Raw genomic sequence first — 26,729 nt, forward strand, 5'->3', positions numbered from 1 at the left:
TAGTTAAAAACTAGTCAATGGAGTGATACCTGGACCTAGTTATATATATAATAACCTGGAATAAGTTATATATATATATATATATATATATATATATATATATATATATATATATATATATATATATATATATATATATATATATTTATATATATATATATATATATATTTATTTTTACTTTTTAAATTTAATAATAATTATACTAATTTAATAACATTTTTTTTTTACATTTGCTTTCAGACTATTAATGGTACAAGTTTTGTTTTTTGATTTAGATTCTGTATCTCAATGATATCCTGGCCTATCGATACGATATCCTGTTAATTGTATTTTTATATATTGCATAAATATATATGCAAACACTCACACACATAAAATTTAAAAAAAATATTTATATTTTTATATATATATCTATAAATTGTATATTTTAAGCTCTTTTATATTTATCATTGTATATTACTGTTTGTATTAAAAATTGATTTTGGAAATATTGCGAGGGCAGAGTTCAAATTACAATTTAGTTTTATTTGCCAATTCAATATATTATAGCCACGTTTAATTACGTTTAATAATATTTTGCGATATTTTATACAGCGCATTTAAGCGTTGATTCAACGTTATATTTCAACCTTTACTCGACGTCTTTGAGTCACGTTAAATCCACGTTTTACTATCAACGTTACAAATCCTTGCAAAATAGACTGCTTTAACAGCGTTTATGCAACGCTTTTTAAGTAACGTTTTTTCAACGTTAAGTTGCGACGTTTATACAACGCTTTTTATGTAACGCTTTTTCAACGTTTAGTTGCGACATTTTTGTAACGTCATTTAGTAACGTTTTTTCAACGTTACGCAATAACGTTTAATCAACGACTATTAAACAACGTTACATATCTTTGCAAAATCGATTACTTTGTCAACGTTTCCGCAACATCTTTTGCGACCGGTTTTCAACGTTTATTCAACGTTGACATGTTTGCTGGGTTTTAATAAATTGCAAAGTTGTATTAAATATGTTATTTCTAAGTTAAAAATAGCACTTAATTTTTATAAGATTCAGATGTTTTAAGTAATATCAAAATTAATAAAACATAATAAGTCAGACTTAATTTAGTCTGTTCACAGACTAATTTTTTTATTTATTTGAAAAACTTTAAATACCTTACCCTAATTATCAAGCAAATATTCAGTATAAAATCTTCGACCAATAATGAAAGTATGCATTATTAAATTTCTTTTTATATAAAAACACGTTTGGATAAGTAACTTTATTTTCATTTTTTTGAAAAACTTCTAATTTTAATAGGAAAAGTATTAAGTCCTAATTATAGAGTTAGTGTTGTATATTTATTTCTAACATTTATTCTTTATCATATATTTTCATTTATTTTAATAATATGCATTTATGCATATATATATATATGGGTAAATTTATGAATATATATAAAAGAAATATATACATTTTATATATGTTTATATTTCTAGTCCTAATTTTAGAGTTGGTGTTGTATATATAATTCTAACATTTATTATTTATCACATACCTTTGATATGTATTTTTATTTATTTTAATATTATGTATTAATGCATGTAATTATGAATATATATATATATATATATATATATATATATATATATATATATATATATATATATATATATATATATATATATATATATATATATATATAAATATATATATATATATATATATATATATATATATACATTTTATATATACATATATATATATAAATATGTATATATATATACATATATATACATACATTATATGTATATATATATATATATATATATATATATATATATATATATATATATATATATGTATGTGTGTATATGTATTTATATATATATATATATATATATATATATATATATATATATATATATATATATATAATATACATAATGTATGTATATATATACATATATATACATACATTATATATATTTATATATATATATATATATATATATATATATATATATATATGTATGTGTGTATATGTATTTATATATATATTTTATATATATATATATATATATATATATATATATATATATATATATAATATATACATATATATATATATATATATATATACATATAAACATGTAAATTTGTTTATAAATGTATATATATATATATATTTATATATATATATATATGTATATATACATATATATATATGTATATATATATATATATATATATATATATGTATATATATATATATATATCAATCAATCAATCAAAATTTATTGACAGGCTCAAGGCCCAATATAATAAATATACAATGGTTAAAATAAAGTGGATTAGAATAAAACAAAGACTATCGCACTTGAATATAAACAAAACCCAAGAAAAAAAAAATAATAAGTAAATAAATATATATATATATATATATATATATATATATATATATATATATATATATATATATATATATATATATACATATAAACATATATATTTGTTTATAAATGTGTGTGTATATCTATATCTATATATATACATACATATATATATATATATATATATATATATATATATATATATATATATATATATATATATATATATATATATATATGTATATATATGTATATATATATATATTATATATATATAATAAAAACATATATGTATATATAAATATACATATATATAATTATATATATTTATATATATATGTAAATAAAACAAATGATGCCTTTTTTTTTAGATGATCTATTACAATGACTTCAAAATCTTGGGCTTAAGTTGTTTATTTTAAAAACAGATTGAAGCAGAGGCAGTTGCTCTATGTTGTTGGGTAGAAGATGGTTGGTTATTTTTGTCAACTGGTGTTCATGCAATGAAAGCTGCCTATAATAGTTTTCCAATTGATTATTCATGGAACAAGCTTAGAGTTAAAAGATTTAAAGTTACTGGAGGTCATTAAATTTTACAGTACTCATTGCTAATTTAATTGTTTTATATGAATAAAAAAACTGTTATAGTTTTATATTAATGGTGAAGTACTATGTCAAAAAAACTTCTATAATTTACTGTGAAGTACTATATCAAATAAACATCTAATAAGTCTTATTTTTATTTTGGGATAAGTAAAATTTTGAATCTGTTTATTGTATTACGATTGCCTAGATATATATCGTAATCTGTTTGCACTGGGTCTACATTTTAGTTTTTACATTTTTGTTTATATTTTTTTTACTAAGTAATTACTTATAAGTATCTATTATTAGATAAAAAAGTAGACGAAGGATTTAATTTTACGACTACAGAGGACTCCAAAAAAGAATGAAAGTAATTATGTTAGTGAATGAGTGTGTTTCTCTTTGCATTTAACTTTTTATATAGTGAAGAATAAATAAAACGTAATATTAACTATTAGTCATATCTGATTTTAATAATACTGTTTAAATTTTTTTGACATGTGATAATTTGATTTTAGGTGTAAGTAAGAAAATATTTATATTTTTATATATATATCTATAAATTGTATATGTTAAGCTTTTTTATATTTATCATTGTATATTACTGTTTGTATTAAAAATTGATTTTGGAAATATTGCGAGGGCAGAGTTCAACTTACAATTTAGTTTTATTTGCCAATTCAATATATATTATAGCCACTTTTAATTACGTTTAATAATATTTTGTGATATTTTATACAGCGCATTTAAGCGTTGATTCAACGTTATATTTCAACCTTTACTCGACGTCTTTGAGTCACGTTAAATCGACGTTTTACTAACAACGTTACAAATCCTTGCAAAATAGACTGCTTTAACAGCGTTTATGTAACGCTTTTTTAGGTAACGTTTTTTCAACGCTAAGTTGCGACGCTTTTGTAACGTCATTTAGTAACGTTTTTTCAACGTTACGCAATAACGTTTAATCAACGTCTACTAAACAACGTTACATATCTTTGCAAAATCGATTACTTTGTCAACGTTTTCGCAACATCTTTTGCGACCGGTTTTCAACGTTGATTCAACGTTGTCATGTTTGCTGGGAATAATTTTCAATGTGTCACTTCCACAACGTTGTCAAAACAACGTTTAATTAGCGTTCGCAAAATAACACTTTTTCAACGTTTTTTAACTACCACATTTTCAACGTTGGTATATGTAACGTTGAATAAGCGTTGTTTCATAAATAGCTTAAATACGTTGAAAAAGCAGCTAATGCCTAACGTTGATAAACCTTCAATTTTGCGACGTTTTTACAGTGATTATTTGCGTACTTTTATTCAACGTTGAATAAACGCATTTTTTTGAGAAGATAATATACGTTGATATTTATACGCTTATTCAACGTTGAAAATGTGACGTTTAAAAAGCGGTTTATTTTTAACGTTGATGAAGCATAGATTTTGAATCGTCTTTAAAGTGGCTTTTTGCGTAAGTTGATTCCACGTTGAATAAACGTCTTATTTTGAGAAGCTTAATTACGTTACAATTTCAACGCTTATTCAACGTTTAAATTTACCGCGATTTAGTATACAAAAACAAACATTGATTCAACGTTGAAAGCGCGATGTTTTTGTGACTGCAACGCTTTTTCTACGCTGCGACCGATTTTCAACGTTGATTCAACGCTGACATGTTTGCTGGGTATAAAACGAAAAAAGTAACATCCTAATTAAATATGCTTTATTGTTGACTTTGTACATATACTTTAAAGAAGAAGAAGAAAAAAAAATGCAACATGGAGAAATTAGTCGTAATTATAGAAAACGGAGAAGAAAAACTCAATTGAAATATCAAATAATAATCTTTGAATTAAGATTACTTGACCATATATTTTGATTTTTAGAAAGCGAAATTTATCTAAAAATCACAGACAAAGTCGCATGAGTCGTTTGGAAGGCTATTTAAATTCGTTGCAAGCACCTTTAACCAAGCAACTTAAAACTATAACGAAAGAAATGTTTTCAACAGCGGTTCTCTGTGACAAGACCTTAAGGTCTTCTTAGAGTGTCCGCGTTCCTTGTATCTATCCTTAACTTTTTCAAGCGTAATTTTCTTTTTATATTGGTATCTTAAACGTTTGTATTTTAAATCATGTAGTAAAGAACAAACAAACAAAAAAAAAATTGAAAAAGCTTATCGGTAAGAAAAGCTTTTCCGGAATAAGCTTTAGAGAGAGAGAGAGAGAGATTCAGGTCCCTATGTATAGGGCAAGGTTGCGTATGTTGAGCATGTTAACTGTGTATTGTTTAGAGCGTCTAAAAACGTATCATTTTAAGCAACTTCAAACCAAGTACTATTATAATTTAAATAGCATGACAACAGCTTATGTATTATCTCATGTAACCCATGGAATTAGCAGATAAGCATAAAATATTGAGGATGTAATAAATTTTTACCATGGAATTAGTAGATAAGCATAAAATATTGAGAGTGTAATAAATTTTTGATGATCTTGTTTCGTTCCGACGCAATTACAAAATATTGAATAATAAAAAATTATAACGGGGGTGCTAAAATTTTTTAACAGTAAAATATTCAAAGAATATTAAATATACAACGAAGAAATTAAGGTAAATATCACCGTTGAACTTGTATGGACATCCTTAACCAAAAAAGTTTGCGAAAGAATCATTAGTCTACCCGTAAATAAGGTTATACCATCTTAGGAACCTGCTCATCTTACGCAACTTTTCCCTATTGGTAATAATAATTTATATGTTGTACGTAATCTTTTACGGAATCAATTCTCGGGATTTGGAGACAAACTACGTCTTCTTCTTGCTCCGGCCATCTGTATTTATATTGAAATATTTATTGTATTTATATCTTTATATGGCGAAACTTAAAAGCAAAAAAAAAAAAAAAGAAACATTTTAATTTTTCAGTGCTTCACAAAGGTATATTTGGATAATTTATTTAGCTGTAAATGAATAAATAATAAAAATAAAGCTAAGTTAAAACTTTTTTGTGAAGATCTGGATTTATGTTGAACTCCATTATTTTTAGATATTTTCCAGCAAATATAGTCAGTATTTGGTTTCCATGTAATGTTCTCGTCGAGAACCACTTTTAAAAATTTAGAAACAAGTTTTAACAAAAAATATTTCAAGGCAATTTCGGGTTAAAAGTGTTTTTTGAAGAGCGAATGAAAAACAACCTATTTGGTTTTATAAATGCTAAAAGTGAATTAATATGTCCACATAAAAAAATTGATTCTTAAAATATAGCAGGTAGACAGTAGCGCGCCTCACAGAGTTTTAAAATGTAAATGTGAAATGAATTTCCGAGCTCTAAAAAATACCTAGTTTGATTAATATGTTCATGTGAACTTTTTTATTATAGCTAACTTTTTGTTTGTTCTGTAACATTTTATTAGTGTTTGAAGATACTTTTGGTCACTTAAACAAAGAAACCGAAGATACTTTTGGTCACTTAAACAAAGAAACCAAAAGAAAAAGTTTTTTTTGCGTTTTATTCAAAAGCATAGCCTACTTTTAAAAAAAAATAAAAAACTTTCTTTTTTTTTTGTCTTTTCCCCTTTTTTATGCCCAAATTTGTTGAGATTTAAACGTATTTATATAAATACTAATGTTAATTTTTTATTATGTGATATCATACATTCTCTGTTTTCATGTTAATCATTTGTATGCATTTTATTAATATTACCGTTTACTACTTTTATAGTCACTTTAATTTCATCAAAGTTATAAAAAATTTTTAAATAAGAAATAGGATCAACTGCTATGGGATTGTCCATAAATTACGTAACGCTTACAATAAACAAAATAAAAAAGATCAAAAGTTTTCCCTCGCAGAGTTTTAATTTAAAAAAAAATAATTAAATAGCCCTTAAAGTTAAATGAAAATCGCCGCGTAAAAATATTTCCAAATATCTCCTACTTCTGCTTTTAAAAAACATTTTGCGTTGCGTAATTTATGGACGATCCCTATGCTTAAAAAAAGTACACAGTATCAGTCAATACGAAACGTATATACTAAAAAACGACTGTTTTTGCGTGCATTAACTACTATTACTACTACTACTACTACTACTACTACTACTACTACTACTACTACTACTACTACTACTACTACTACTACTACTACTACTACTACTACTACTACTACTACTACTACTACTACTTCTACTACTACTACTACTACTACTACTACTACTACTACTACTACTACTACTACTACTACTACTACTACTACTACTACTACTACTACTATTACTACCAGGGGTGTGTACAAAATTTTTTTTGGGTAAATCTAAAATAAAAAATGCAATTCCCTCTCTTCTATTTTTTTAAATTTTGACCGGACTAAGTGTATTTTACAAAAATGTTTCAATAATTCTGAAAATTGCAAAAATGTTACAAAAGCTGAAAATACAAATTTTGCAAATTAAAACTTTTTTTTTGAAAATACTCAGCTGACGCAATATATACAAATTATAATTTTTTAAATACAAGATTTCTGTAGAAAAAACAAAACCATGATAGCAAATCCATAATAAGCGCAAGACCATGATAGTAAATCCATAAGACTTTAAATTTACTCATAACAAAAATAAATTTTAAAAAGGTACAAAAGACTTTTATTATTAACTACCTAGGAACAAACCTGTCTACAAGGTCATAATAACTGACAAAGACCTTTACATCCTAACACACTGTGAACCAAAGAGACCGCCAGGTTTTATGTCGTGGCACTCATATAAAACTTTTTTTAACATAACAGTATTTACCCTGTAGGTTTTGAAAAGTGTTTGAAATCTGGACAAAGTGCTCAAGGTCGAAAACGGGGCAAAAGCCTGAGGGGGTCTTCGGCCCAATTATATAATTAAAAGTCGTTTTTTTTTAATATTATTAAATTTTTATTTTTAGTTAATCTGTTACATCAAATTGTTTAAACTTTTTAATAGGGAAATTGTACTCTGAAAAAAATAAGCATAAATGTTTTTATTTAACTTCATACATAAATAACATCTACAACAGCATAGTTATAAATATCTGTAACAGTACATTTATATCAATACATGTATACACCTATGAATAATATATGAATTTATATACATCTACTTAGATACTTAAATAAATCAATACACAGACATGATTATACATACATTCCTATGTATGCATAAAAATATATACTTGCATATTTATATATCATGTAAACATGTTCAGATATCATTTATATGTATATATGTGTACACACACACACACACACACACACACACACACACACACACACACACACACACACTTATATTTGTGGATTGATAAAAGAAGTAAAAATCAAAAAATCTCGTTTACTAAAAGTATCTCGTCTACTTCTTTTAATAAGCCACATATATATAAGAACATATATGTAGATACAACTACATTTTTCAATGTACCTAATATGTTAATAAATGTGCATACATGATATGCATAGACATAAAATATACATTATTTATTTGTTATTTAAAAATATCATGTATATATATATATATATATATATATATATATATATATATATATATATATATATATATATATATATATATATATATATATATATGTATATATTAGTACAAATACACATAAATATAATCAAAATTAAATTCTTTTTTCTCCAAAATCCACCACTGCTGATAGTAGCCTGTCGCCATGATCTGGATGCTCTTTTTGTCTCTTAAATCTAGTCCATGTTGGTTTAAACTTTGCATGAATTCTTTCCCCACGTTTTTTAGCAAAGTTTCCTAATCCTTGATTATGGTATTCCACATTTTGCTGCACATGACACAGTAGAAATTAATACGACTTTCCATGTCGTATTAATTTTTTTATTTAAATTTAATGCAACCTCTTGTGCAGAAAGAAATGAACTCTTTAAATTTGTTATTGCTTCTTTGAAGCCATGTTGTAACTTGCTAGAAAAACAACTATTTTTTACATTACGAAAATTTTTTAAACACTGAACAATTGGAATCAAACATGTAAACGACTCAAACATATTTATATCAAGGGAATCTAAGTTTTCTAATATTTTGTTTGAATTGTTTCCATCCCAGCCTCTACCTTGATAACCTCTCTGAATGACATTTTTTGACTTCAGCCAATCATCAAATCCTGGCCAGACATCCAAAAAAAAATTTCCTAGCAGTGAAACAAAGCCAATTAATAAATGATTTATTAATAGGCTCTTTTCCCAGAATGCCCAGATAAGCCAAATAACGCATTTCCACATTTTAGGTCAAAAGCAACATGAAAACTGACACATTGCATATTTAACTTTTCTATAATTTGCCTCAAATTATAATTAGATTCAGGAATATCTTCAACAATAGCTAGAAATTGTGATCGTTGTACACCACTATTCAAAAACTCATCTGAATCATCATTATTCTTATGACAATCAAAAATATTGATAATCACTTCAAAAAATGAACGACCGCCATCCAATGAAATTCTTATAAAGGCTGAAGTTGGATCTAAACCATGTAATTTTAACAAGTCTAGCACAAAATCTGGTGTATTTTAAACATACAAGATCTCTTGAAATTACATGGCTCATACTGTCAACAAATGCACACTTCTGTACATAGTAGAAATTAGAAATATAATCTTCTAATTCAGAAAGACAACCAAAAATAATGGGCTCTATGCGATAGTTTACTTCCTAAACCTTTGCGCAGAGTAGCAACCATCTCTTTTGTTTTCTATTTGACAGCTCTAGCACAACCTGTAATTGCTTATTATTTCAAGGGAAAACTGTTGGATAGAACTTCTTTTTGCTTTATTTTTTGGTGTTCCATTTGTGACTTAAAGAGGATTTCCTCCTGTAGATAAACAAAAAGTAGATCCATCAACCAAATTTTCTGAAGCCATCTTACTTTTTATGATTCCAGAAACAACCTAAATTTATAATTTATACTAAAATATAACTTTTGTTAATTCTAATGAAATAATATTAGTCACTGCACAGTTGGGTTTACAGTTATGAGGATAACCAGGTGCAAGATATGTATAACAAAACGAACATAAGCTAGGTTCAGATTTAGGTAAACTGATTGTCTCATCTTGAAGAGTGACATTGGCACTGGAAGAACTCCTTGAAAGAGTTTTCCACTTAACCTAAATAAAGAAACTTTTATGAAAAAGAAAGTAAGCATAATAAAAACTAGGACTTAAAAATCATTAAATATACCTTGGCTACTTTAGCTCCCCATTCACTACGAGGCGAATCTTCCTTCTTAAGTCTATAAAGATTTCTTCTACACCCAGAACAAACAACTGATGGATAGCATTGTTTTTCATCGAATGTCCTGGAAAGATAAACAGCTGGATTTGTTCCTCTAAGTTTTTATTCATATTTTTTAATGATTTAGATCTTTCGGCATACTTTTCCCAGCAACAACAGCAAGTAGAACTCATAGTTATTCAAAAAAAAAAAAAAAAAAAAAAAAAATACTATTAGCAATTAGATTAAGCGATTAAACCTTCCGCAATTTAAAACTATTTAACTACCGAACTGAACTATTTTCTCATCTAAGAAATATATTAGTTTAGTTAAAATAGAAGCTAAATTAGGTAAATTTTATCTAATAATTGCATTAGTATTAGTTAAAATAAAAATTAAAAACTACATTTTTTTTTTATTAAAGTTTTTATTATATGATTATTAAAGATGTATAAATTTGGATGCATTATATTAAAAAGTAAATGTTATAAAATAAACTATAAAACCTTCTTTATTAAATTTTTTTAAACGGTTTTCAGTGATAATAAAAAATTTTTATTCTATTTTTTAAGTTTTAGGGTGGAATGCGAGAAGCGAACTTGAGTCAAGTTGGACTTGAACTTTACATTATAATCATTGTAACCATTGTAACCATTGTGGGTTTTACAAAAAATACTCAGCCGCTATTGGTTACAAAGTAAAGTTCAAGTCGAACTTGACTCAAGTTCGCTTCTTGCATTCCACCCTAAGATTCGGCAAAAAAATAAAAAAAATTTATCATAATTTTCGAATATAGTTCTATCTGAAATTGTATGATAGCAACGCATTTTGATTGCATATGGATAATACTATTAGATAGTAAGGATTTGGTTTTGAGTGCCACGAAATAAAACCTGGCGGTCTCTGTGGTTCACAGTTAACACTATCTTGCAAAAAATTTTTTTTGGAAATTTTTACTGTGCAAATTTTTTAACATAATTTTGTAAATAACTTTTAATTGTAAGTTAACTTTATAAATACTGACCAAGAGGCAAAAATCTTATTGTAATAACTGTACAATGCCAAATAATGTTTTTGCAAAGATATCTGGCTGTGAAAATAGCTGTTTAACAAAAGGTAGATTAGATCCAAATTATACTTTTATTATATTTGAATTATAGTTAAAACACAATTCAGAAGTAATTATAAAAAACTTGTTAAAAAATTGTTTTTAAAGCAGTATTGTTAAATAGGACCTCCATTTCGAAATTCTGCCAGTTAAGTGAAATTTAACCAAATTTCTCTCAAGTTAATAAAGCTTTTGGTTTAACAATACTAAATAAGCCTAATCAAGTCTTTGGTAAAGGATTCAGTAAGTCTGTTATATAATAAGCACTTAAAGATGGTCTTTCCATCTAGTATAATAAAAACACTGAAATTCTGCAATCGTTTTAGAAGAAACTGAGGATTAGAACAAAGAAACTAAAAAACAGATACTATAACATTTTAAAGTTGTATCATCGAACATTGTGTTAAACTCAGTACTCAGATGATCTAGCAAAGAAACAGTGATAACCAGTTTAAAATAATTGAAAATGCAACTTTTATGCTTGTTCAAAGCATATTTGAAGGTGTTAATCAACAATACTTTTAAGTTGAGACTTCTTTTAATGCTTGAATAAGATTCAAACTATAAAAATATCATTATTACTTGCCGACACATTCGTGTAGTTAGGAATTAAATCAAAATCATTTCTTGTTATACACAGTGCAACAATAAAATCAAAACTTGTTATTAACTTCAGTAGAGAAGAAGCAGTTGAAGAGGTTCCATTGAATAAATGTACTATTGATATTTAAAGACACTCTTATAGACAGCAAACCACATAAATAAAAATTTTTTTTAAAGTATCCATGCCATGATTTCACTTTTATTTATAATATCCATTAAAAAATTATTGATAGATTTAATTAAATTATTGTGTAGAAAAGGCTAGCAAAAACATTTTAAACTTTTTCAAAAAGAAAATAAAAATGATGAGGAAAGCCCTTTGAAAACAATTAGGATAATAAATTTCAGAAGTCTCATATGAGTATGAATAATTTGGCTAAGTAATACTTTATACTTATTAAGTCCAAAATCTGAATTAAGAAATTTAATCTTTTTGCCACAAATTCTCGATTATCCAAAAACTCCAAGGAGCAAAGACTAGATTTTATATATGGAATTTTAAACAGCATCTTCTTGTATTAAATCTTTGTCTTCCTTTCTTGAATCCAAAGAATATTATAATAGCAAAAATTATACACCATTATTATAATTGGTTGCCTAACTTTAAAGAAAGTGATGTTTTTATCCCCTATTTCTCTCCAACGGACTAACTTCAATTTGTATTTTCTTGTGTGTTGTAAAAAAGTGCTATGTAAACTTGCAAATTGTGCGACTTTTTGAACTAAGTGGCTATATTCTTAGTTGAATAAACAACAAATTATGCAAAGTGTGTGTTAAAAGGGCAGTCCAAATTTAATTTTTCATATTTGAAACTATTTTTTTCCTTATTGATAATTTAAAATGAAACTTATTAAAAAGATACGATTAGATACGCAAAGATACGTCTCATGTAATGAAACTGGGGATGTCCATTGATATATTTTAATGTATATTTACAATGAAACTCGATAAAAATTTTACACAGGGTGTATGTTGATGAGGAAGTTTGAAATTTATTCTAACTAAAATAATTGTTTTCATTTTTTTAAACTAATAAAAGAAAATATTTAAAAAAGAAAGTTTTATATAAAAAAATTAAAAAAGTATGTCAATTTAAGTTTGTAATTAGTTATGCAACTCAAAAGTCAGTTTAACCTCCTTCAAAATTAACTTGTTTTTTATTATTAATCGCAAAATTATGAAGTCGGAATGCTATTACGTATTCCGGTTTAAAATTTTTTTCCAACCGTCTCAGATATTTAACCGTGCATAATTTTTTTTAATTATTGCTTAAGTTTGGTTTTAATTGTTATATATAAGCTTTTTGTTTGTAAAACTTTTATTTTTCCAACAATATGTTCAAGTTAAAAAAATTTTATTTTATTTTTTTTGACTACTACTACTACTACTTCTACTACTACTACTACTACTACTACTACTACTACTACTACTACTACTACTACTACTACTACTACTACTACTACTACTACTACTACTACTACTACTACTACTACTACTACTACTACTACTACTACTACTACTACTACTACTACTACTACTACTACTACTACTACTACTACTACTACTACTACTACTACTACTACTACTGATAAATGAAAGTACAATTGAAACAATGAATTAAAAAAACGGGCGTTTAAATAAAAAATTACCCATAAAAGTGCTATTTTTATGGCAATCTTCTTGATTTGGCTCCATTTAGTTTAGAATAGGAGTTGTGCTAAAAAACTATGTAAAGTAATGATGAATGTTATAAAATTCGTTCGAAAAAACTAAGCAACAATAAAAACCTTATCAAATCAAAATATTACATAAATTAACTCATGCAAAATAAAAGGTATTCCTTTTATAATCTTCACAAACAATTTGGTATGTCTACAAAAAACATTATACCTGTATTTATATAAACATACATTTTCAACATTTGAGTATATTTGAAGTAAACGTTTTCGACTTAAAAAAATGAATTATAAAAAGCATTTAATATCTGAAAGCAAAACCCTGTTTATTTAGATGTTTTTATTTATCGAAAATACAATGTATGTTTGATTTTTCATCAAACAATGATAAACATTTTAACAATCCAAACGTAAACCGTTTGGATTGGCTGATTGTATAAAACTATTAATGTCCCCCTTGGGAATTTATATTAAAAGCGTGTCTATCGAAGCCTCGCCCTCTTGAAGTAACCTATCAAACAACAACGAGCTCGAGTAACTCTTCTACTACTAGCTATGATCTACGATATCTTCTTTGTGTTTATCGCATATTTGAATAATAATACTATTATAACATATTAATAAATTGAACTCGTTTTACAATATAACTCTTACGTAAAACAACAACGTATACCAAGCGGGCATTTAAACGTTGACTTAACGTTGATTGAACGTCAGCATTAACGTTGGTTAAACGTCATCATGGTGCATAGGAACATACTCTAAGACCTTGCAACACTTCCCCAGAAGTTTTCAAGGTTATCATTAGAAAACATCTCCTCATTAAAAAATGTGAACGACAACTTTTTTTAGTGGGGGCCTGGGGATAAATCACATATTTTAGGGGAGTGCCCAGGAATTTTGTTGTTCAAGATAGGTAACAAAGAGGCACGGGGCATACTCAAATTTCTAGTACTTTGATACTGGTGTTGAATGAGGATGACTTGCAAAAAATTAGGATAATTGGAGCTAAACCAACCCCGCCCCAACCCCTAACTGCCCCCTTCCTAGAATTACGTCTCCTTAATTGTAAATTTTTTTTTGTTCTTTTATAAATTAGATCAAAATTCATCGACAGATTTCAAAATTCATCAAAAAATCTCTTTTCGTTTAAGATTTATGCAAAGTCTAAAATTACCCCCTGAAATAATTTTAAATGGCCTCAACTTTTGAGCGAAAAATTTTTTTTTGATGTAGTTTGAAATCTATCGATAATTGTTGATCTAGTTAATATAAATCAAGCAAAAAATTGAAAAGTGTTTTTAGAAACTATACCCTAGGGGGGATTCGGGAAATCGTTTCGAACACCACAAAATCATGTCCGTTCCCCTGTATTTAGATTTTCAGAAATGTTTGTGATAGATTTATCAAATTTTTTTTTAAAGTTTTTAAAAATGTTTGTTTAACATTGAAATTTACAGGCGGATAAGTAATTTTCATAACTTTCTATTTACATTTTTATTGAAATAAAAACAAAGCAAAGCAACCATTAATTGTTAACAATTAGAAAAACTAGCATTTGCTAATTGTTAACAGTTGCATATTAACTCCTTGCACGCGTTGATATACGAACAGAAAGCATGTTTACCGCCATTATATTGACATTTAACTTATATGACCGATATATCATGCCAATATTTTCAATCCATATCAGAAGTTTTTATTTGAAGCATTCATTTAAAATGCCTAAACATGCAAAAGAACATGGTGATTTTGTTAAAAATTTTGCATTTGCTGCTTCAGGAAAGGCAAGGATTTAAGACCAATAAATAATGCTGAATCAAATTATTTAAATCTAAATAAAAAGAAAAATGACTACTCAAACCTTGTCAAAACTATATTCTGGAAAGGTTATTCAGCGGATAACCCTGACCTTCCTATCATGCTTTGCTCAAAATGTAGAAAAGGCTTGCAGGGACTGATCCTTACTTAACTATGCGGCCGTGTTATGAAGGTAATTATAAATATATTGATGTTTAATTTGCTTCAGTTAAAATTAATTTTTGTAATAACTTCATTATGATTTCTAAGTAATCGCAACATGATTGAAGTTGCACGATTTCTAAGAAGTGAGGCAAGACGAGAAAGTGTGAAATCTGGTTTTAATATTAAACTGATTGAGAGCAACGAAATGATTGGAAAATTATTCAATTGTGATAAACTCCCATTGCTATTAGAATTAAATGAAAGCGAGGAGGTAAGTAAACTATAACCAAAAATATTTTCATAGTCAGATTGCAATTTGTATCATTCATTTTGATTTTTTATGAATGTATCGTTGGTAGAAAAAGATACTCCTATTGTGTATTGCAATGACATTGAAGAGCTTGTAGCAATGGTACTTCATCACAGAAGTCAAGGAACAAATGATGTTGATATCAAATTAGGTGTAGATGGAGGGCAGAGATTCCTTAAAGTTATACTGTCAATAACCCTAAAACCGAAGTTAAAAAATAATAATATTCCAGAGAAGCTGAGCAAGTGTGACGGATGCGTGCAAAGAATTTAAAGATTCAAGCGTCCACAAAACTATTATATTGGCCATTTTGCCTTAATTGAACAAAAAATACCATAATATGCGGTTAAATAGGATAAGTTAAACATTTCATCCTTAGATTACACAGTATCTGAAGATCTAAAGGTTTTTCTTCAATGGGTTGGAAAACAAACTGCAACATCAAAGTACCCTTGTACGTATTGCATGACGTCATCGTCTGACTTTCAAAAAGCTGATCATTATACTCTAGAGTCTTTGTGTAGATTGTACGACCAATGGATGGGTGATAGTGCAAATTTAAAAAAAGCAAAAAAGTACAAAAATGTTGTTAATCCCCCTTTATTAACAGGCGACAAAAGCAAAGAAATGTTAGAACTTATAAATATTCCTGGTCTACATATACTGCTAGGTGTTGTAGACAAATTTTAAAAGAGATTGAAAAAAATTTATTTTGAAAACAAAGAGTGTGGGTTATAGTTTCTTAACCAATATTTGTCTAAGATAAACATCTGCAGAGTGTCCTACCAAGGGCAGCATCGTTTGGAAGGCGATGCTTGCGATAAAATGCTTAAAAACATAGACAGCTTTGAACTGTTTTTGTATAAGGCTAGTCTTGGAGTTTCAGCTGCCAAAAATATTAAGGTACTTAGAGATTTTGAAAAAATAGTCCATGGTTGTTTTGGAAAATCAATTAGCTCCACATATGTTAAAGATTTAGAAGAGTTCTCTACGAGCTATAAAAATCTAAGGGCTACAGTTCCTTTGAAGGTACACATAGTTGAGCAACATGTTATTGAATTTATCGACATGAAAGGTGAAGTCTTCGGTATGATAAATAACTTTTAAATTTGATAAAGAATAGTATTTAATCTTAGTAATTAAATTCTCTATTTCAACAGTTGAATCGTAAAATTTGCATAATTTACGACGAATATTTATTAAATAAACTTGCATTTCTTTTGTACTTCTACTATTCTATAGGCTTACGTTACTGGACTGAACAAGCTCTCGAATCCATTCATCAGGATTTCAATCAGTTTTGGCGAATGAGAAAAGTTGGAGAGCACAACCCAAACTATATAGAGGCGCTAAAAAACGCGGTTGTTCTTACAACTAGAAGCACTTTTAAAGTAGCTTTCTGATTCCAGGAATGTAGTTTGTAAAAAGTAAAATATTAAACCTCCTATGAACAAACGTTTAGTATGACTTTGAAACGTAAAATATCAATCATAATCTAACCATAAAGATCAAAATTTTTTTTTTTACTAATAAAAAATTGTAATAAAAAATTGTAGCAAACCCTTCTCGACCCCAAATAGCCCTTTCCAGGGTATGGTTCCCTAAAAACACTTTTCAATTTTTTCCTTGTTTTATATTAAACTAGATCAAAATTCATCGACAGATTTAAAATTACATCAAAAAAAAAATTTTCGTATAAATGTTGAGACCATTTAAAGTTATTTCAGGGGGTAGTTTTAAGCTTTGCATGCTTATACGAAATCTTAAACGAAAAGTGATTTTTTAATGAAATTTGAAATCTGTCGATGAATTTTGATTTAGTTTATGATAGAACAAAAAAAAAAAATTTATAATCAAAGGAAGACGTAGTTCTAGGAAGGGGGCAGTTAGAGGTCAGGGTTGGTTTAGCTCCAATTACCCTATTTTTTTACAAGTCATCCTCATTCGACACCAGTATCAACATACTAGAAATTTGAGTATGCCCCATGCCTTTTTGTTACCTATCTAGAACAACAAAATTCCTGGGCACTCCCCTAAAATATGTGATTTATCCCCAGGCCCCCACTAAAAAAAGTTTTTGTGTACATTTTTTGAATGAGAAAATGTTTTCTAATGATAATCAAAAAAATAAAATTTCTGGGGATGTGTTGCAAGGCCTTAGAGTATGTTCCAATGCACCGTGTAATGTTTAGGTTGGAAATAGAAAGGTTTTTCAACGTTAAATAAGGACGTCAAGTTGACGTCACAAATTAACGTTGATTTGACGTTGTCTTAACGTTGATTAAGCGTCAGCACTAACGTTGGTTAAACGTTGTTTCAAAGTTATAAATAGAAAGTAAACTTCTGCATTACGGGGGACAAAGTCTTTTGAAGTCGAAGTTTCGAAGTGTGCATTTGTAACTACAAAAATCAAAGTTAAAGTTTTGAAGTCAATCAAAGCAAATAGTATTTCAAATTTTTGTCAGAGTATTCCGAAATTTTCGTGATGTATATCAAACCCAGTTTTAGACCATTTTTAATGGATTTAAGAGTGTAAAAATTATGCAAAACAGAAAAGTAAATATATAAAACTTTTTTTAGATTTTATTCTTTGTAACAACTATTATTGCTTGTAACTGATTTGTATTACAATTTACAGATGTACAAATTAAGTTTAATCATCAGAAATATCAATGGAACCACTGTTTGTTCGGATCCTCTTGTTTTGTCGTAGTGGAGTGACAGCAGATTGATCTTTTTGTAGGTCTTGGATTTCCTTTCTGTTTCCTCCTCTACTGTTTCAATTGTCAAAGCAGATCGTGCATTATTCATCTTTCCAATGTTGGTCTTGAGATAAACAATTTTGTCAACATTTTGGGGATCCAATTTTGTTCTTGAATCAGTGACCACACTGCCTGCAGCTGAGAAAATCGTTTCACTTGATGCAGAAGTTAAAGGAATGGCCAAGTATTTTCTTGCAACTTGGGAAAGTAGTGGAATCATTTTGCATGGACTTCCCACCACTTTAGGATATCAAAGTTTGAGGAATCGGGACGAGGGAGACCTTTGTATGTGTCTAACTCAACTTCAATTTTTGACTTTCTATCCCTGAACAGAATTTCTTCTAACATTTCTAACGCCATTTTTTCAACTTCGTCAAGGTCAAAGCCAGACCCTGTCAGATTAAGGGGAGCATTCCTGATTTGGGACAAAAATTCTTGATGATTTGGATGCTCATTCGCCAACCTGTCCTTGAGCCCTTCCAAATCACCATACTTTTTCACCAATGCACCCTTGAAGAAGGAGTAGAGAAAATTTCTCAGGACATGGTAGTGATTCTTTGTTTCACTGTTTGGAAATCGCCTATTCAGCTCACCAGTCAGAATTTGGACAAAGTCTTTTGTGGCAGATTGTATGACTGATTGAGCAATGGAGTTTAGCTTCATCTAAAGGTTGACTAGTTGGCTGCAGGCAAGATGAAGTGTAGGATGCTTGTCAGCAGAAAAGACCTTGTTGACTTTCCGGAATGAATCCAAGATGGGTTGAACTTCCGCCAAATTTAAAAACTGACTCTCTGACGGGATGACATCAGCATATTTACATTTACTGCTTCTCAATTCTTCAAGGAATTCTCTCAACCGAATTACAGAGGTGATCATCGTGGACTTCGAGTTCCTCTTAGTCAAGCAGTCTGTGATGATCTTGACGTAAGAAACTAAAAGTAGAAAAACAAAAAATAAATATTTAGTGTCCAAAATATTATTAATATAACCTTCATTTTCTTGACACTTTTTTTGATGCCATTTTGACAATTCAAACTTCTGAACTTTTGCAGAGAGATCCTGGGCTTGTTTGATTGCCTAGTAAATGTCGTTGTCTTCTTACTCAGAAGATTGGGACGTTCCATTGTAACTTGAAGACTTAAAAATTTTCTTTTCGTTGGCTTTTTGCAGCACTAAGTTAATCAAGTGATCAGCGCAAAGCAGAGAGTCTGTAATCTCTAGTGTTTTCGGAATTGCAGCCTTTATATTAGCTGCTGAATCGTGCACAGCAATCCTTTGAGTGCTGGCTCTGAGAAAAAAAAGGTCTGTTTGCATAACCTTATCCAAAGCTTTGGCTAAGGCTGCAACTGCATGTTGGCCACTAAATGGCTGGCAAGCAAGAACAAACTTTTTTAGTTCAAAATTTTTGTTGATGAAATGAGGTGTTGCAGATATGTAAGAATTGTTGCATCTGCTTGTCCACATGTCTGTCGAAGCCCCAAGGCCTTCACAGTCATTGAGTTCTCTAGCCAATTCCTCAGAAATGTATTTCTTTACCTGTCCGTAAAGCAATGGGAGTTTATGCCTAAAAAATAAAATAATAATAACCAATTAAATATATATAATGCCAGAGTTTCAATTCAAATTACAATTATCCATGCAAACGCTTCTACAGCAGTAACTTATTTTTGCCAGCAGCATGCTGTACTAGGAAAGAATTTTACACACACACACACATTGAAAAAGTTATTGCAGACTTGACCGTCATCCTGGGTTCCCTTTTGACCGCATACTTTTTGAATCCTTCCGTCTCAACAATGTTGAATGAGAGAAAACAGCTCACCAACAGCTCAAGTAGGTCGAAATTATAGTCAAGTTGGCGCTTGTCAAAAATTGAAACTTTGGGCTGAAAGTATCCAACAATTGAATTGTTAGGTGTGGATTGGGCTGGCAACAACTTCTTCTGTTTGTGTGTTTTCAGAGGAGTGTTGTTTGATGGACTGTTGATGATATCTGAAAAAAATTAAATTGAAACAGTTAAACTTTATTTATGAGCATCTAAAGCTAAATAAGAAGATCGCACATAACAAGGGCCGCCTGTATTTTAAATTTTCTTACCGTCACGGTTCTTTTCATATTCGTCCACTTCAACCAAAGCTTGGTGAAGTTCCAGTGAATTTGCGTCATCTTGCTCAGTTTCTGCCAGCTCAGAGGCTACCACTCTTGCAAGAATTCCTTTGTGACACTTTAAATGAGACCTTAAAGCGCCAGTTGATGAGTCTTTCATTTTTAGAATTCTTCCGCATTCCTTACACTTTCCAGAAGGATCACGCTCACCTGGAGGTGCGTCATCAGGAGCCTTTATTTTGTCAAACTCTTTACAAAATGATTTTGTTGAAGCAGCCATTTTTTAACTTGTTGAGAGGTTTTTTTTCAAGTTGCACAACTAAATGTTTCGTGATAATATATTGAATATCAGTTTATTTCTCTGATATTTAATCAGCTAAAGTCGTAAATTATTGTTTTTGTTAAAAACTTGTATTTGCTAAATCTAGAAATATAAATTAGTGCTCAACAAACCATACAATCTGCTAAACATTTATTTAACTTTGAAAATATAAACTTCGAAAAATTAAAATTCGAATTTCATTACTTCGAAATACTTTGATTGTACTTTAAAAACTAAGTTGAACATTTTACTAATTACTTTTCATTGGTTACAACAATATTACAATAAAACTCGAAAAACTCCTAATTAAATTTAATATATACAAAAATCACATCAATGAAACGGTAAACAAAATTGATACCAACGGCTACTCATTTGTAATAAACACCGCTCCAACCGTTGCCAACCTTGATATTAACTTTAATTTAAAAATTATTTACGTAACAAAAATAATTAAAAATTAATTAGTTTTTATTCAATATACAATGTGCGATAAGCAAAAAATAGCAAACTTTTAGTTATAAAAACTTTGAAAAAAAACTGAACTTTGAAAATATAAACTTCGAAAATTTAAAATTCGAATTTCATTACTTCGAAATACTTTGATTGTATACGCAATTATAAGGACCATTTTGTTTAACTTCGAAAAAATCGAAGTCCGTTTTTTCGAAGTCCATATTTTTAAACTTCGAAATTCGAAGTTCGAAAAATACTTCGATTCTCAAAGTTTTTTGAAGATATATCTTCGTAATGCAGAAGCTTAATAGAAAGGTTTAACAACCCTAAATAGCGACGTTAAGTTGACGTCGTGTGATTTACGTTGATTAAACGTTATTGAGACCAAAACTCTACAAATGCAAATTCATGGTTTATATATTTCCCAAACATTATTAGTACAATATCATTCCGATTCCAAAGCATAACTTAACATTTCATTGTTTGCACAAGCATGGTTGGATGAAGCATCAATCAATGATCTCCGTCGATAACCTTAACCTATTTTGTCTGGAGCATACTTTAAAACATTCATCATTTCTTTTTAAATAAAATTTCGAGTAGTGTCTGTATGGATGATAAATGCAGCATCTAAACAATCACGGATATAGAAAATTTAAATCCCCTAGAAGATTTGCACTGCTTTCCATTTTCTAAACTTTTAAGAAAATTGATCCTAAAACAAAAAAATATTTAAAGAAGTTTAATCACTATATCTATAATCTATTGTCTTCAAACACTGAAAAGTTTTTAAAAAATTTGACAAAGTTTGAACATTTTGATTTTCATAGACAAGTTTTGAAATCCAGGATTTTCTAGATTCAGACACTTTTTGATACCTTGGCCTTTAAAACAATTTGTCCTTAAAGTTCAGTATCGTCCTAATAAACAACATTAAAAAAAAATGTTTTCAAATAATAATTCACCTGTCACAGCCTCAAACAATTTTGGTTGTTGTGATAAAGCTTTTTCGGGCCTGCTGATATTATTCTCCTTTCTATTTATCACCTGCATATTAAACTGGGCCAAAACTTCATAGCTAATAACACTTAAACAAAATAACATTTTACAGTAGACAATGCAGTATTTACATTTATTTAGCATTTATATTTTCATGTAGTATTTACATAAAAAATGTTTATAATATTTTTTTAATACAACAAACAATGTGCAAAAAATTTACAAACCTTTTTAATATATATTTTTTACACCTTAGTCCACCAATTTCAGGTAATTTACCAACCTGAAAAGAATTTATTTTTAAAGCAATTACAATGGACAATGTTGGGGCAGTTTAGGAAATATAATAAGAAGACAAGAAATGTTTCTTAAATCCGAATTTTTTCGTTTAGCAGTAATTATTAATTATAACAGAATCAACAGAATTATTAGGAGTAACATAATTATTCTTATAAAGATCACAAACCATTAATGACTTTTTTTGTATACTCAAATAAACTAAAATGAAAATGCTATTCAATCACATATCACTCTTATTAATAAAAAGATATTATTAAAAAAATTGAATACAAAGTGGATGTAGATGAACATAAAATTTTTCTTTTGTTTGAATTGAGAGAATTCATAACATTCAACCAAGTTTATATGTGGAAAAATTAAATTTGAATATCATACCTCATGACATGCTTCCTGCATTGTTTGGAAAAGGAAGTTTAGCTAAGACTTCTGCAATTGGCACTAACCACTTATTTTGTATATCAGGAAAGTTAAAAATATTAAATCCTATTTTTTTATTCAACAAATTAACAACCAAAATATTTCCATTTATTTCTTCAATTCTGCAAACAAAAGCTAACATTGCATTGCTAACTGCTGAAGCACATTGGATGAAACAAAAAGCTCCATGATTTAATGCTTCTGTTTTCAATTTTTCTGTGTATACAACAGGCTTGTCTTTAAAACTTAAACTTATTTTTTTTTTGAAAACAAGAATTACTTTTATTGTGCATACAGGTAGAGCTAGAGACTTTTGGAGTAATTAATTTTTTGGGGGGGTTGATATGGTTGTTAAATATTTTCTTTGTGTAAGTTAAAGATTCTGTTTTTGGTGGTCTTTCTGGTGTGTCTGTTAAAATTCTTGATCTTTTTTTCTGCCTCTTGACGTTTTCTTTCTTGCAGGTGCTTTTGGGTATTGTCAAAACATTTTAGGAGATAAAACTGATGCAGATAGCTGTGACGGCTCATCGGTTGAGTTTTTATATGCATTAGGTGACTCATTATTTGGCACAATAGCTTCAAAACGTTTTACTGTAGAATGATCACTAACATTTGAAATTTTAAAATTAACATAGCTTTTTTTATTATTGTCATTATTACTAGATTGATAAGAGATGCCATTAAGGCTTCGGTTTGTTACCTCTGAATAGCCGAAATTTTCATTTGTAATTGCATTTCATGAAAAAGGAAAAGTACCACATTTTTTGAACCCTGCAGTAATATTATTTGGTGTAAATGAGCTATTATATGCAGGGGTTACTATACTGGCCCAATCATGAACTGTTATAGATCTTCCTGGGTGACTTAACAACCAGTCATTTCGAGATACAAAAAGTTTTTGTTTAAAAGGACCCAATACTTAAACATCAAGAGATTTAAGTCTATGTGTACAATGTGGTGGAAATGTAAGTAAAACAATTCCATTTTCTCTGCAAAAGTTGATTGCATTAATAGTACAATGGCTTTCATGGTTACAAAATCTTCATTTCTTTATTGCATTTTGAATGTAACTTTAAATGTTCAAGCACTCAAATTAAAAGTGCTCCTGTTATCCATCCACTACTGGGATTGTTAGCAAATCCGACACAACCATTAGGTCCTCCTGTTACGCTCTTGAAATCTTGCTCTAGGATAAATAAAAACTGGTGGCATAGTGTTTCTAATTGCATTAATAGTAGCACACGTAGTTAAAAGCTGCCCTCTTTCAGCTGAGACGTTTTGGCCATCTTGCTTTTGACCATGCTGAGCTATGACATTTGGTGCCTACACAACAGTCATGACACTTGTTTTGTCTATGTTAAATATGCGTTCTGGAGAATATTTTGACCAACAGAGTACTCTATCTAAGTTGATTTGAAATTCGTCTACATTCTGACGGTTAAAACTTGTTGCTCTTGATAGACTTGTATTTTCTGGTTTGCGCAGAGAAAGCATTTTGTGTCTTACCATAAATCCTTTCATCCATTCAATACCAGCAATTTTAATTGAGGATATTTTTTCAAAGCATTACTATATTCATATGCTAAAATTCTAGCTTGGTAATAAGTTAAATCATAAATTATTTTTGATGATTTCAACATATAATTTTCTACATAGCTTCTTCTGCATTAGTAAATACTTGATTCACAGAATATTTTGTAGAAAAGTTATCACTTTTGATTTTCTATTATTTCTGAGCATTTTTTTTCTGTAAGCTAACGTACTTTTAGAGTACCCAAATACACCTGCTTCTCTTATCTTCATTGTTTAATCAAAAACATGTTTTACTGCAATATTAAAATTTTCCTTTTTTATAAATCTTTCATATTTCTTATAACTGCACACCATTTTTACACTTAGAATAAGTTTATTTAAAGATAAGTTTGTAATGATCCGTGCAGCACGTCCTAATGTGCCCCGTGAAAATCGTCCAATGCTCCCTCATCCCTGATCTCAAGAAACATTTCATAGTTTTTCAAGAATTTATTTTTTATCGTTAAATTTTTTTATTAACGTCGCCGAATATATCCCTTTCACTTTATATATATATATATATATATATATATATATATATATATATATATATATATATATATATATATATATATATATATATATATATATATATATATAGATAAATATATATATATATATATATATATATATATATATATATATATATATATATATATATATATATATATATAGATAAACATATATATATATATATATATATATATATATATATATATATATATACATATATATATATATATATATATATATATATATATATATATGTATATATGATATATATATATATATATATATATATATATATAAATATATATAGATAAATATATATATATATACATAATATATATATATATATATATATATATATATATAAAATAAAATATATATATATATATATATATATATATATATATATATATATATATATATATATGTATATATGTATATATATATATATATATATATATATATATATATATATATATATATATATATATATATATATCTATATATATATAGATAAATATATATATATATATAGATATATATATATACATATATATATATAATATATATATATATATATATATATATAAAATAACGGAAGCGCTATTAGACGAAAAAACCTTTTTTTTTGCTACCTGCCAAATTTCATGAAAAAAAAGCACCCTAGACACCCTACTAACTCACCCAAAATACGTACTTATTTTTGACTCGAGTTCAGCTATACATACGAGTAGTTCGGGTAGTGCGTATTATAATAAATATTTAAACATTTATAATGTTTAAATGTATATTTTGATATAAAATAATATTGAATAGTAAATATGAAATATAAAAAATGTAAAAAAAAATTCAAACTTTCAATAAAAAATTACATTTTTATTTAAAAAAACCTAGATTTTATTTTTTTTTTTCTAATTTTTAGGTGCCCCAAGATGGTAATTTCGTCATATTTTATGGAGTTTGCTGTTCAGCTTGACTCAAGTTTTAGTGGCTATTGATATTTCAAAACGTTTTACTTGTATTTTTTATCAACTTATTGATAATATTCAGTAAATAGAATTTGGGAAGAAAGAAAAAATCTCAGTTTAAAGGAAATCGGTTTACCAAGTCAAGCAAGGTGACAAAAACTTTAAAATCTTCTTCACTTCGTTATCAAAAAATATCAAAAACTTTGAATGAGACTTCTAAAGAAGACGATGATAATTATTTTATGTACGTAAATTTTAAAATTCTTAAAGATCTTATAAGTAGTTTAACATGCACTGTGTTTAATGCACAAAAAATGAGTTTATCCAATAAACTTGATCTAAGAATGGGTTTTGCAAACAAATTTTTAATAAAATGCTTTTTTTGTTATTGAAACAATGAATTTTATGTATCTCCAACTTG

At 27.8% G+C, this 26,729-nt stretch overlaps 1 long non-coding RNA gene across 2 annotated transcripts in view; it reads right to left on the bottom strand.

The window, feature by feature from the left end:
- Positions 1 to 13,908, bottom strand: part of LOC136075531 (uncharacterized) — a 28,725-nt gene extending 14,817 nt beyond the window's left edge. For both annotated transcript variants that reach the window (XR_010635993.1, XR_010635994.1), the window contains exons 1-2: positions 13,836 to 13,908; positions 13,595 to 13,670 (exon numbers count right to left, since the gene is read on the bottom strand). This is a non-coding gene — a long non-coding RNA (uncharacterized LOC136075531). The remainder of the gene's footprint in view (positions 1 to 13,594; positions 13,671 to 13,835) is intronic.
- Positions 13,909 to 26,729: the final 12,821 nt, after the last annotated feature.

This window comes from Hydra vulgaris, chromosome 01, assembly GCF_038396675.1.
Source record: "Hydra vulgaris chromosome 01, alternate assembly HydraT2T_AEP".
NCBI lineage: Eukaryota > Metazoa > Cnidaria > Hydrozoa > Anthoathecata > Hydridae > Hydra > Hydra vulgaris.